This window comes from Armigeres subalbatus, chromosome 1 (assembly GCF_024139115.2).
Source record: "Armigeres subalbatus isolate Guangzhou_Male chromosome 1, GZ_Asu_2, whole genome shotgun sequence".
NCBI classification, from domain to species: Eukaryota; Metazoa; Arthropoda; class Insecta; order Diptera; family Culicidae; genus Armigeres; species Armigeres subalbatus.
The window spans coordinates 291,954,645-291,968,330 of NC_085139.1; the positions used below are offsets into that span (position 1 = coordinate 291,954,645).

General features: G+C 41.4%; 1 protein-coding gene across 4 annotated transcripts in view; it reads right to left on the bottom strand.

The window, feature by feature from the left end:
• LOC134207722 (protein scalloped) overlaps positions 1-13,686 on the bottom strand; it is a 601,300-nt gene that overhangs the window by 190,491 nt on the left and 397,123 nt on the right. The gene's annotated exons all lie outside the window — the stretch shown is intronic.

Genomic DNA, 13,686 nt, shown 5'->3' on the forward strand with positions numbered 1-13,686 from the left:
CCTTCGAAACCCGCAGAGGGTTACGGCAAGGTGATGGTCTTTCGTGTTTGCTATTCAACATCGCTTTGGAAGGGTAATACGAAGAGCAGGGATTAACACGAGTGGTACAATTTTCAATAAGTCCGTCCAGCTATTTGGTTTCGCCGACGACATAGATATTATGGCACGTAACTTTGAGAAGATGGAGGAAGCCTACATCAGACTGAAGAGGGAAGCTAAGCGGATCGGACTAGTCATCAACACGTCGAAGACGAAGTACATGATAGGAAGAGGTTCAAGAGAAGACAATGTGAGCCACCCACCGCGAGTTTGCATCGGTGGTGACGAAATCGAGGTGGTAGAAGAATTTGTGTACTTGGGCTCACTGGTGACTGCCGAAAATGACACCAGCAGAGAAATTCGGAGACGCATAGTGGCTGGAAATCGTACGTACTTTGGACTCCGCAAGACGCTCCGATCGAATAGAGTTCGCCGCCGTACCAAACTGACAATCTACAAAACGCTAATTAGACCGGTAGTCCTCTACGGACACGAGACCTGGACGATGCTCGTGGAGGACCAACGCGCACTTGGAGTTTTCGAAAGGAAAGTGCTGCGTACCATCTATGGTGGGGTGCAGATGGCGGACGGTACGTGGAGGAGGCGAATGAACCACGAATTGCATCAGCTGTTGGGAGAACCATCCATCGTTCACACCGCGAAAATCGGACGACTGCGATGGGCCGGGCACGTAGCCAGAATGTCGGACAGTAACCCGGTGAAAATGGTTCTCGACAACGATCCGACGGGCACAAGAAGGCGAGGTGCGCAGCGGGCAAGGTGGATCGATCAGGTGGAAGATGACTTGCGGACCCTCCGTAGACTGCGTGGTTGGCGACGTGTAGCCATGGACCGAGCCGAATGGAGAAGATTCTTATATACCGCACAGGCCACTTCGGCCTTAGTCTGATTAAATAAATAAATATATCTTTCGGGTTCCCACTGGATTCTTTGGTACCTAAATTCCATTTGGATTGAAGCAAGGTCCATCATTAGTACTCGTATGTGTAGTAGATAATATTGTATTTAGGAGTTCAGTTTGGTGAGGACTGTTGCGACGAACGGTCGAGCTCAGAAACCTCGTCCGGGTCACGCAGGCGGTCGAATCATACGGCTTCATCAATACATGCTGATAAGCTGCCCCAGAACTCCGATCGATGCTAAGCTTTCGGGTGCCTTATATAAATTCGCGGCATTCTACATTGCTTGTGCCTAGTTTCCACAGGACTTTGTTTGGATATAATGAACCGATTGCCGCTTGTATAAGGACGTTTACCTCAGTGGAAGACTTCGTCGAGTTCGATGAGCCATCTAGTCTTTTTCCGATAGAATAAGAAGATCGAATGTTTTTTAATGATGGATTGTCCATGTAGATATTGAAAATAAATAAATAAATAATGATATTTTGGTCCACCTGCGAAAGGCCTTGATGAGTAGAACTTTGGATACTGTTTGAAATCGTCTCCTATCGCAAGGAAAAGTTCCAGTTTTCGTAGAAAGGTGCGGAGCAGATTAAAAATCCAAAAATCCGACGAAGTTGGAAAACCGAATCCAATGGGTCTAATCTGTAGAGATTCGAATTTGCGGACCTTTGGAACAACCCGGTTTCGATGCAAATTTTAGCGCCAAAATGGTTGGTTCGTGGTCTCCATGGAAAATTTCGTTAAAAAGCCTCTGATAGCAACCATTGAGAAAGTGGAAGTAAACGAGCAGAGCAGCAAATTTAGGATCGTTAAGTTTATGTGTGCCAAAAACTGAGTTACGAAACTTCCGGAGTTTATGAGCCAAAGTTTAGAAAATAGATGGATAACGGCAGAATGGTAGTATTTGCTTCATCGCTTCCTCTGAATTTTCCAGTAACTATATTATTTGCCGTTGCGATCGTAACGCTTTCACTAGTAATCTCCGTAGAGGCGGCGGCGTACTAATTGCTGCTAAATCGGAACTTCAGTGTATTTCGGTGAACCTCGTCGATTGTGATTGCCTAGAATAAGCCACTGTTCACATCATTCTGCCTTAGTTCTCGCTTTACGTTAGCTGCATCTACATTCGCCCAAACAGCTGCCCTGATATCTACATAAAACACGCGGATTCTATTAGCCAGATACTGAATCGTGCCGATTCCTGCGACGTCATTGTTTGCCTCGGAGATTACAATCTGCCGAATCTAATCTGGCATTTCGATGATGAAATTAACTTGCCCTATCAGAGTCCTTGTTATCCTCCGGTCTGCATCAGATCAATAATCTTCTGAACGTAACGGCAAACTTCTTGACTTGGTATTCGTAAACGATCCATGCATCATAGATCTCTTCGAGTCGCCATCTACTCTTTTAAAAATTGACCCTCATCACAAGCCATTAGTTTTAACCATTGACGTCCGTTCTCGCGACGAAAGATCAGTGCCAATATCTACCGTTGACTACGACTTTAACAGGTGTGATTATCAAATCTTCAATGCACGGATTGCTGCCCTGGACCGGAATCATGTTATGAATTATGCCTCAATCGAACAGATCATCCGAGAAAACGTGCCGGTCAGATTTTCTTGACCATCTAAGAAGTAAAATCAACCCTGGTGGATGCCAAAACTCCGGAATCTTCGCAATCGTCTGCGGAAATGCAGGAAGAAGTTCTTCAGAAACAGGATTGAAGTCTGCGGTTAACTGAAGATGAATATACTCGTATGCAGCATTGTCGGTTCCGTGAGTACATGGAAAGTCTTCAAGCAAATTTGAAAAATAATCCTTCATCGTTCTGGGCCTACATTAAAAAACGGAAAGGGTCGAACAATTTATTGTACGCTTTCCGTACGTCACTTATTGTACGCTTTCCTCCCGATCACCTGTCACAACAGCAAATTTATTTGCCAGCTTCTTTCGCTCAGTATATGACGACAATCCTCCTCCATTGGAACAAAGCTACATCGTAAGTTTTCCTTCGTATTCCGTCCGGCTTCTTTAAGTCACTTTCAGCAATGCGGACATTTTTTAAGCTCTCAGCTCGCTTGAGTAACATGGGTTCGTGAAAATGCGTTCGACGACATCCAACCTAATGGCACTCACCCATACAGTGCTAGACGAATTGGAGAACCATAGCCAGGTCGACGCTATTTATTTTGACTTTTCAAAGGCCTTTGACAAGATGCCCCATGCACTAGCGATAGACAAACTTGATCGACTTGGCTTACCTACTTGGATCATTTGGTGGTTAAAATCGTACTTATCCTCTCGCAAGGCTTTCATCAGAATACATGGCGCCAAGTCTGATACCTTTGACATTTCCTTTGGAGTACCGCAGGGCAGGGCGGTCCGCTCATATTTATTCTTTCCGTTTGTCCTCATATCATTGGAAAGGGACCAGCCGAACATGATAGATAAAATGGTACTCACGTGTCGTCCGTAACTGATCGAGGGAAAAACTGATTGCTTTGTCCAGCATGTTGTAAGTCATGGCCTGCTTGTGCTTAATTCAAATTATGCCGCGTTGGCGCGGTTGCGTATGGCGTACCACGAAAGCCGTAAGGTCGATAAGGTAGATACCACCTATATATGTTATGCATACTACACACTGCCAACCAAGATTTTAAATAACTATAAGTTCATGGCACACACCGTTAATGATCTGTGTAACAATCTGAGCTTTATGCGGACGATTTAAAAATATACCGTGACATAAAATCACTCGTAGACTGTTGTGCTTTGCATACTGCTATTGTAAATGTTGCAAACTGGTGTAAAATCAATGGTATGCAGATAAACCCGAATAAATGGAAAGCCATAACATTCACTCGTTGCCGATCTTCTTCTATAACGTACGACTAATGTCTGAGACACACAGCGCTTCAGAGGGTTACATCGATCAAAGACGTTGGAATCGTTCTCGACAGTAAGCTTCGTTTTACAGAGCATTTGTCAGTTTCCATCGCTAAGGCCAATGCTATGCTCGAATTCTTGCGGCGTAATAAAGCACAGTTCGATGATGTTCATGCTCTCGAATCATTATATTGAGCATTAATTCGGAGCATGCTTGAGTATGGAGGGCAAAAACGCATCGATAGAATACAGAAACGCTTCATAAACTACGCTTGCACCGTTTACCATGGAACCTGCCTCCATTCCGAAATCGTTGTGCTTTGATTGGCTTGCAACCAGTACTGAAAAAGGTCGTAATCGTCATAAGACAGAGCGCCTTTTTCTATTTCAGGCGATCAAATGAAGGATTCGTGGGTTCTTTGATCAGTTTCGTATGAAAGGCAGTCATGAAAGGATGGTGTGCTTTATTGTAAAATAAAAATTTCTAAGTTATTTTAAGAGATAAATGCGAAGAATAGTGACTAGTCGATAAATCAACCTTTACTCCTTTAGTTCACCGAGTTGAAAGTGGTAATAAACGCAAAAGTAAAGCAGATATTGCCTACTTTCATGCCATGTCACGGAATAAATATTTTTTGAGATTTTTGTAGCATGCCATTCATCCTTCGCGTTTCTATAGATATTGAACGGGGCAAATATGTAAACATCGCGTGACATCTCTAATTCAAAATGAGAAATTACAGTATTGCTTGCAACCATTGGCAGACCGCCGAGTGTTGCTTCAGAGGATGTTAATTTCGACGTCATAACGTGCAACATCGACTGCCGTTACATCCTAGAGAATGTTCGATTTCATGCACCGTCTCGTCAACTCAGGAAGCGTCAACTGTTATGTATCCGTAGCCACCGAACACTTACGGTCAAAATAATCCATTAGACTTATGCTGCAGACTATTCAACGAAGTGCGTTGTTTTTTTGATTTTTTTGTTAGCAAATTAGTTTTTAAAAATAGGATTAAGTCAAACCATCAGTCTGTGCAATTTATAAGTTGAAGACGATGTACAATAAATAAATATTTGTGACCGTCATGAATATTTGCCTTGTCGGATAAACCATGTATGGCACATGTTGATCAATCACCATTCTGAATCAAACAGTTCAATATTATGTATGCATCGTTGGAGCCATCAATGTTTGGAAAAGCTATCGAGAGAAATTTCTGATTAAAAGTATATAATTAGCAACCACATTATTGACAAGATCACATGTGCAAGAGTATCAGGATAACATGTGCACAGATACCGGAAAACCCCAACAACTTTTGGAGTTTCAGGACAGTTTCGAGGATATCTTAAGTAATGATTAATTTAATAGGGAAGAAGAAGATCGAGCTGTCATCGAGCGAAAAAGTAGAATCATTGAAATTCCACACGGTGTGAAGTGAAGTATATTTTTGTTATAAAACAAACATAAAAAAAGGTTTTTAAAAAAAATCTTTGTTTAAAGGAATAGACATGATATCCCGATTTTTATATTTTTTCGAATAAGCTTAAGACTGTTGAATTTCTAACTCCACAAACTAAAAATTGCTTCTCTAAAAAAATTTATAACGTTCTAGAGACATTCTAATTCTCATTTTCTATATCATGTCATGCCATTTCCATGATCCTAGTTTTTCTCGAAACTTTTCCAGGTGGCAGCGCTGATAAAGGAACCGCCCCCATAAATTCGAGTCGAACCTTCCCAACAAACAATTTATGAAAAAATATTTTAAGCTCATTTTAGTGGAATGTATTCAACCGTCTAAGACGAGTTTAGTACTCTCCATTTAATTTCCACTACGTTTTGTTATCTTTGCAGATATCACTTGTCATAAGACGAGTTAGTACAATCCCATTGAATTCCACCACTTAATTGTATCTTGACAGATACGTATTTCGACCTCAAATGTAAGGCCGTCTTCAGTGTCTCGTACTTGACTCGACTTGAAAGTCGAGTCAAGTACGAGACACTGAAGACGGCCTTACATTTGAGGTCGAAATACGTATCTGTCAAGATACAATTAAGTGGTGGAATTCAATGGGATTGTACTAACTCGTCTTATGACAAGTGAAGACATTCCACTAAAAAGCTCAAAATAATTTTCTTATCAAAATTTGCAGATATGTTTTTCGACCTCGACCTCTTCAGTGTCTTGTACATACTTGACTCGACTTCAAATCGAGAGTACTAAACTCGTCTTAGACGGGTGAAACAGTTTAAGCTGAATAAGCTAGTTTTTCAGCTGAAGAAGCCAATTTTTGGCTGAACAAGCGCTTTATTCGTCTTGAATGTTTGTTGGGTAGTATCCGTGAAAAAGTTGGTGTCAATCGGAGCGACGGTTATTTTTGATATCAACGGGTGCCGCATATTGAAAGGCGGGAAGGTAATCGCGGGAGCTACAATTTCCAAGGGACAGTACAGTCTGAAAGTAGCCCAGTAGGCGCTGGCCGCGAAACATAACCCGAATTGTCATCACTTGTGGCATCGTGTGTTGGGACATCGCAACCTTGAAGCCGTTCGTGAGCTCGTACCCAAGGATATGGTAACTGGACTGGAGGTGAAAGATTGCTGCTGGCATGTGAACTGTAAGGTAAGCTGAAGTAACTGAAGATAACCTTACACGTCTTCCGTTTCCCAAAAAGTCGGAACGAAATTCCAATCAACCACCTTTGGATCTCATTTGCGAACCCTGCGAACCGTGACGCCTGATGGATTTCGTTATTTCTTTACCATGTCTGTCGATTTCTCTCGGTTCACCGTCGTATATTTTTTGAAAAAGAAATCCAAGGTCCTTCTACGTATCCCAGAGTTCGACAGGACGCCGAAGATCATACGTTCCGACCAGGGTCGTGAATATAACGTGTAGATTCCTTTTGTCGAGCGGAAGTGATTTGCCAACAGTTTACCACCGCATACGCTCCGCAGAAAAATGGAGTTACAGAGCGGAAAATCGGAGCGTTTATGGAAATGCCACGATGCATGCTCCTGGACTCTCGAATGCCGTTAAAGTACTGGGGCGAAGCGGTTTACACGGTTAACTACCTGCAAAACCGTTTGCCGACGTAGCCGTTGACGATGACCCCGTTCGTGCTATGGAATAAAACGAAGCCTGACATGAGCCATCTTAAGAAGTTTGGTTCACCGGCATATATGTGGATTCCTATAGAGAAGAGAAGCACATTAGAAGGAAAACCTCGAAGGTTGCTTTTGCTTTTTTGGTTGAGAGTTGAAGTTCCCGTTATTCCAGCAAATGAGAACGTTAGTGAAGACACGGACGTTAGCGGAGACGATTTGGATGAATCTGATCTTTTCGGACTCGACACAAGCTAGCACGATGCAAATTAAGAACATTCGTAGAAGAGTGCATGAAGAATCCAGCTCATCCGATAGTCAGGACCCAGCCAACACAAAGTCGCATATGCTAGCGAATAAGGTGATATAGACGCATGCCTCCATTTGACTGCATGCAAAATGTATCTATATGGCCTCCACTTTGTACACTTATTCGCTATGATATACGATCTTGTGTTTGCTGGGGAGAATCAGAATGCCGACAACGATGCTGATGTGTCTTTAGTTCGATGTTCAGAGTGTATCACAAAAGGAATTGTTCCAAAACGATTCCGTGATACCGTACGGATAGCAACACATCATGAAAGCAAACCACGTACATTTAATGAAGCTATATGCAGCCATAAACGAGAAAAGTGGAAGCAAGCTATGAAGGAAGAGACGCAGTCACTTCACGATAATGCCACATGGGATGTCGTCCGTTTGCCGTCAAACAAAAAGCCGATTGAATGCAAGTGGATTTTTAAGAAGAAGGTGGACCTGCGTGGAAACGTAATTCGCTATAAGGCTAGACTGGTGGCACAAGGATATAGCGAACAGTACGGTACCGACTACGACGCGGTGCTTGTGTCAGTTGCTAAGCAAACCACCTATCGTACATTACTGAATGTCGCTGCTCGACGAGGAATGCAAGTAAAGCACGTGCCGTCTGATGCAGACCCCTGGCCTGGCTTTTCGGTTAAACCTGGAAGAAAAAGAAATCGTTCATATTGCTGTATGTGGACGACATGTTGATTGCAACCAACACAGAAGCGGAGTACGAAACAGTTCGGAAAAACCTTGACCACCATCACTTCACCACTACTTGCCTTGGAAATGTGGAACACTATCTGGGAATCCAAATAACACGATCCGGTGGATTTTTTTTTCTAAATCAAGGAGCCTATATCAAGAAAGTTGCAAAACGGTTTGGGCAAACAAATTCCAAACGCTTTCTGATACCTATGGATCCAGAATATCTGCACAGCAGGAGGAGGAGGAGCCCTTGCCTAGAAACTACCAGTTCCAGAGCCTGGTGGGTGCTCTATTGTACATTGCGGTAAATACCCGACCGGACATCGCCGTTAGCAGCTAGATACTAGGTCATCAGGAAAGTTAGCCGACGGAAGCAGACTGGACAGAGGCGAAACGCACCCTACGTTACTTGCCAGCAACATCAGATTTGAGCCAGGAATTAGGTTCATCCGGACCGCTTGAAGCATATGTTGATGCAGACTGGGCTGGCGTAGCTCAAAAGCAACCATGTGTCAGCCTGTATTCTACCGAGGCAGAATACGTCGCGCTCTCCGAAGCCAGCCGTGCACTGATGTGGTTGTTGAAACTATTGGGGAATGTAGGAGAAAAAGTTCGTGATCCGGTGATAATCAACGAAATCAACGAAGATAATCAGAGCTGCATAGTGATTCTAAAATCTGCCGGAGAAAGCAAAAGGACGGAACACTCCAACTATGTGAAGGAGTTAGTAAACGACGGTGTGATGGACGTTCGCGATTGCCCCAGTGAACGAATGATAGCCGATGGTCTGACGAAACCGTTGGCATGTGTAAAGATGGAGAAGATGCGTTTAGGGGCCCGCCAAGCTTGAGGAAGAGTGATGGAGATCAAAGCAACTCGGTGAATCCAACACCAATCATAGTAGCCATCACGGTATACAAAAACAAGGCACTATCGACTCGTATGAAAACATAAATTTTCACTGTAAACAATTGACGTCACTGCTATCGCTGCTTGGGACGAAGCAAGCCAACGCTCTACGATTTAGTTTGGCCCTCTGTTGCACTTGTTCAAACTGCGATAGCAATCACGGTCATATTTTTCACGAGCCTACCTTGCTTCTGTATTCCGTGGTAGCGATTAAGTAATGATTCATTTAATAAAATCAGTTTGTCTTACGATTTCAATAAAGCTAGTTCGGTTTTCTCTCTCCCTTCTGTAGGAATTCCCTTCTGAAATTGTTTGTAATTCTATGAGAATTATCTTCGATTTTTTTTTTCGAATTACCGTTGGGAATCAGACAGAAGGAGTTCTATCTAAATAAAAATTGCCTACATATTTGAATTCTATCAGAATTCCCTTCAAATTGATGTCCCAACTACTTTTTGGAATTCTGTATGATTTTTGTTGTTGTAGTTTTTCTTAATTCCTTTCGGAAATGTAATGAATTTCGTAGTGATTTCTTTTTTTAATTATACTCACGTTTTCTTTGGAATTCTATCGAAATTCCTCACACAATTCTGTTTTAATTCTCTACGGAATTCTGTCAGTATACCTTAAACAGTATTCTGATGCAGTTTTATGCAATTAGCCATTTTGCTAAAATTCTCCCCGACAATTTTTGAAAAATTGCCAAATGTATCAATTCTGTCAGGAGTGAAATTTTCTTTTAAAATCTATCGAAATTCCCTTCGTAATTTTGTCGGAGTTCTACAATTCTTCAATTCTAACTGGATAGCAAACAGAATATTATCGTATACATAAATATAAAACAGTTTGAATAAATTTAATGAAGTCTGAATTCAAATCGAAGGTCATTCAGCATGATTTTAAAATAATAATTGACATAGTGCCGCTTTATATTACACGTGAATTAAATCTTTGTGTACAAATTATTTTGTACTTCACTGTGCGGTCGACCGGGGTATTGTTTACATTCTTAGGATGTTTTCACAATTCGAATCGAACCCGCTAGTGTATAGTCAACACGATAAATATCAATTATCACGGTAATTATTCATGTTAATCAATACTTGATATCTTAAAGATTTAATATTATTTTGATTTACGGGTTCTGAATCATGGCGGACTGGGAAGGAACACCAGGTTCTCCGGAAGTCGCTGACGAAATGGACATGGAGGAAGAGTACCTTTTCGGACCATTGTGCAGAAGACCCTTTCCAAATTCACTCCTCGGATAATGCATCCAACTATAATGATTTGATCGGAAACACGGACGTTGTGGAATTTGCCTCGGATTTTGCAGATAAAGTGACAGACGGTCCGAGAGAAGGCACATGCCAGCGGATCGGGAATAACAGCTGCTGCGGTAGCTCGGTCGATAAAGCGGACTCTTCGGAACTTGATTTGTTTGTTTGTACTCTACTAGTTTACAAGCATGAATTCAAACATCGGGAGCTTAAATTGCACGCTGGGAGTTATCTGCGAACAGTAGAGATGATTCGCTGGCCAAGATATGGAACTTGGCCAGCGAATTTTTGCACAGGGAAATAGTTTCCGAGTCGAATACAGATGGTAGTACAACTCCAAAGTGGCATTCCAAGGAGAATTCATAAATATTCATTGAGTGCTAGCAATCGTGCAATATGGAATACCGTTAACGAACAGCTCATTGAACCAAGTTACCAGGATCGTGCTGGCGATGTAGGCCGTTCTTGAATTGACAGAGGAGCTGAGAAAGCTCCACGGTGAGTATCTTGAAACGCACGGAATGGCATGGACTTTCTAGGCCAGTGCTTTTGCTTATAAAAGATCTTCTATGATGCAATATCCACCACAGACGTTGGCAGGTTTATTCGCTGCGAAAGAAGGTACACGCATAAATGCTATCAAACGCGAGTTGGAAACGGCCAATAATGTCAATGACAGTTATCACTTTATTACTGTGTCAATTCAAAGTCTAAATATCATTGGAAAGCATAATAAGCTTCACTGAAAAAGAAAGCACATAAAAAAATATTCAAGGTAGATTTTGCGCTGAATACGGCATTGATCAACGATGGAGTGCTATCAGACATCGCAATAAAAGAACAGACAAATGGACTAGTCGGGTGCATTTTGAATGTTTAGTGCAATCACAAGGGCAGAGTAAAGAGAAGATTGCAAAAAGAAATTCTTGTGTTTCATTTAAAGATATTTTAGTTACTAGATGAAGATTGTCGCTGTCGTCGCTGTCCGGAACATCTTTTGCTGGCGAGGATGGGGGAGCTAAATGTCAAAGAAGGAATATCCATACGATTTGACAGCTTGGTACCCAGCATGTTCCGGACAGCAGAACAAAGGGAACCGAAGCGACAATCTTTATCTAGTAACTAAAATATCTTTTGTTTCATTGCCTTATAAGTAGAAAAGAAGAGAATCAATTTATTGACAAAATAGAAATGGCAACACGGTGAATCGTTACCAACTTTAACATTCGTTTGTTTTGATTCGCTTTGTCATTTAGGTTGTGACGTGAGTTCTAGTTTGGATCATATTTTTAATCACCACAACTTTATCGCTAAAGGCATGTTTAAATAGCTAATATGAGCCGAGCTAGACGAAGCATATATCCTTAAGTTGCGTGGGATTTTTACATATCTCATCCGCTTGTGAGCTTCTGGAATACGAAAATGTGTTAGGAACCTCCGAGAGCTCAACCAAAAGTAACCACTGTGAGAGGCAAGATCGCATGATAACAATGATTTCGAAAGAAAATGGTAAAAAAAACTGCTACGGACATCAATAAGCAAATGGTTGTAAATATCTTTGATGCGTTAATTTCATGATTTAAGAATCCACCCATCAAACGTCAAGCTAAAGGCTAAGGCTAAAGTTGCTTTTGTTAGAACTCCGTCAACATTGAATTCCGGAAGATTGGACCAAAGTAGTGTTTTCTTCGAACGGAATGAAATACGTTCGCAGACCTATCAACCGTGGAAATGATGTTTGAAACCAAGTCCAAACTACATATAAAGCATGAGGTTATGTAAGGAGTTGTCCAGGAAATGCCGAGGAAATGGATTTTCCAACAGGATAACGACCCCAAACATTGTTCGAAGCTGCTGAAGGAGTATTTCGTGAATTAGTGATGAACTCTTCAAATGTTGAAAAATCACTTTAATAAAGATAAAAAAAGAATTTCGTGAAGGCTAAAATCAATGTTCTGGAGTAACCGCCCAAGCAACCAAATGTTCGTCATTGCATAATAAAATCCACTTTGAAGTTTCTAAGAGTTCATATAAAGTTCCGACACCACTTTCTAGCTGATTAAGAGGCTAAATAAGTCTTGAAGCTACTTCTGGATCCCAAAAGTTCCAATGTGAACTTTAAGCAACTTCAAGTTCTAAAGAAGTTCTAAAGCTGCTTTCTAGCAACTACAAAGTAGAATAAAGGCTTCCTAATAGCGTCATAAAAACTTCGAACATAAAAGTTCCAAATAAGTACAGTGGGTGGCTGGGTTCGATTCCCGGTGCCGGTCTAGGCAATTTTCGGATTGGAAATTGCGTCTTGACTTCCCTGGGCATAAAAGTATCATCGTGTTAGCCTCATGATATACGAATGCAAAAATGGTAACTTGGCTTAGAAACCTCGCAGTCAATAACTGTGGAAGTGCTCAATGAACACTAAGCTGCGAGGCGGCTCTGCCCAGTGTGGGGATGTAATGCCAATAAGAAGAAGAAGAAGAAGTAAGTGACATTACTCACTCGTTTCAAATCTGTTTGCTGGCGCATCGGATTATGCAGGGACTTGCACGCTGATACATCGAGTTCAATACCACCACCATCAGTAGGATGGGGAGCAAGAAAGAGACAAACATCTGTCTGTCAGCAACAAATAAAAAAATAAAAATTGACTTTGACAATTCCCCTTCCATCACGTAGAAAAAAATATAATTTTAACCACCCAGAAAATAATTTTTCACAAGTTCTTTTAGAAGCTGCTTAGAAGGCTCTATAACTTCGTGAAGGAACTTTCAGGTTCGTTTAACGATTTAAAACTCAGGCTGCTTAGAATGCTATATAGCCACTTCAGTCAAGCTGATTAGGCAAAAAACGTACTTTTAAAGGAACTTTTGGTTTTTGGGCGAAGTTTTGATCTAAATTCCATCTAGCACTTGGTGAAATAACTCCACAGACACACAGTTGTTCGAACTACATACTTTTCTTAGAAGCTTCTGAAGACTTCAAGGGCTTCTTCCACACATCCGGAAGTTTGTGATTACTTATGAAAGTTTTTTTCTTGGGCTCGTATGGTTCTGGATCACCCACGCAATCTTCCTATGTTTTTAATGACAAGCGTGCTTTTTTGGAAGATGCTTCATTTTATACAACGGTAAGAGCTCCAGAAGAATACGAAGTCGTTGTAAACGATCATTTCCTTCGTAAAAGATTTTTTAGCTTGCATGGATTGACAAGGACAAAGCTTTTTAAAACGGTACAGTTTGGCGATCCGAAAAAAAAAATCGTCGCACTTTAATTTCGAGAGATAAGTCAATCTACTAACATCTATATTTATATTCTGAGATCATAAAGCATCCATTATCAAAAATTTGTCACGGTCACAAATTAATTTCGTTCCAATGGCATCATACATAGTCGAAATCTCGTCTTATCTTATTTCCTCCAGCGATATTTCCCCGTCCTAGGTCCACTTGTTATGAGCATTGTTACCATTCTCGTCCCGTCTCGTCGTCATTCCGTCAAAACAGTAGAAAGTTATTGT